Source organism: Arachis duranensis, chromosome 3, assembly GCF_000817695.3.
Source record: "Arachis duranensis cultivar V14167 chromosome 3, aradu.V14167.gnm2.J7QH, whole genome shotgun sequence".
NCBI lineage: Eukaryota > Viridiplantae > Streptophyta > Magnoliopsida > Fabales > Fabaceae > Arachis > Arachis duranensis.
Window position 1 is genome coordinate 117964061 of NC_029774.3, and position 1271 is coordinate 117965331.

The window sequence follows — 1271 nt, forward strand, 5'->3', positions numbered from 1 at the left end:
CCGGAGATATAAATGCCACAGACACATAACTGGGTGAACCTTTTCAGATTGTGACTTAGCTTTGCTAAAGTCCCTAGTTAGAGGTGTCCAGAGTTCTTAAGCACACTCTTTGTGCTTTGGATCACGACTTTAACCACTCAATCTCAAACTTTTCACTTGGACCTGCATGCCATAAGCACATGGTTAGGGACAACTTGATTTAGCCGCTTAGGCCTGGATTTTATTTTCTTGGGCCCTCCTATCCATTGATGCTCAAAGCCTTGGATCCTTTTTACCCTTGCCTTTTGGTTTTAAGGGTTATTGGCTTTTTCTGCTTGCTTTTTCTTTTTCTTTCTATTTTTTCGCCACTTTTTTTTTCTTTTGCAAGATTTGTTCTTCACTGCTTTTTCTTGCTTCAAGAATCAATTTTATGATTTTTCAGATCATCAATAACATTTCTCTTGTTCATCATTCTTTCAAGAGCCAACAATTTTAACATTCATAAATAATAAGATAAAAAATATGCACTGTTCAAGCATTCATTCAGAAAATAAAAAGTATTGTCACCACATCAATATAATTAAACTATACTAAATACTAATGATCATGTAGTGAAGACACAAACATAGACAACATATAGCATAAAGAAAAAATGAAAAATAGAAAAAAAATAAGAACAAGGAATGAGTCCACCTTAGTGATGGTGGCGCCTTCTTCTTGAAGGACCAATGATGTCCTTGAGCTCTTCTATGTCTCATCCTTGCCTTTGTTTTTCCTCCCTCGTTGCTCTTTGATCTTCTCTAATCTCATGGAGAATGATGGAGTGCTCTTGATGTTCCACCCTTAGTTGGTCTATGTTATAACTCAAGTCTTATAGAGAAGTGTTGAGTTGTTCCCAATAGTTGTTGGGAGGAAAGTGCATCCCCTTGAGGCATCTCAGGGATTTCTTGATGATAAGCTTCCTCATGTGTCTCTTGATATCCATGAATGGGCTCTCTTGTTTGCTCTATCCTCTTCTTAGTGATGGGCTTATCCTCTTCAATGAGAATTTCTCCTTCTATGATAACTCCAGCTGAGTAGCATAGATGACAAATAAAATGAGGAAAAGCTAGTCTTGCCATGGTGGAGGACTTTTCGGCTATTTTGTAGAATTCAAGAGAGATGACTTCATGAATTTCTGCTTCCTCTCCAATCATGATGCTATGGATCATAATGGCTCGATCCACAGTAACTTCAGATCGGTTGCTAGTGGGGATGATGGAGCGTTGGATGAACTCCAACCATCCTCTAGC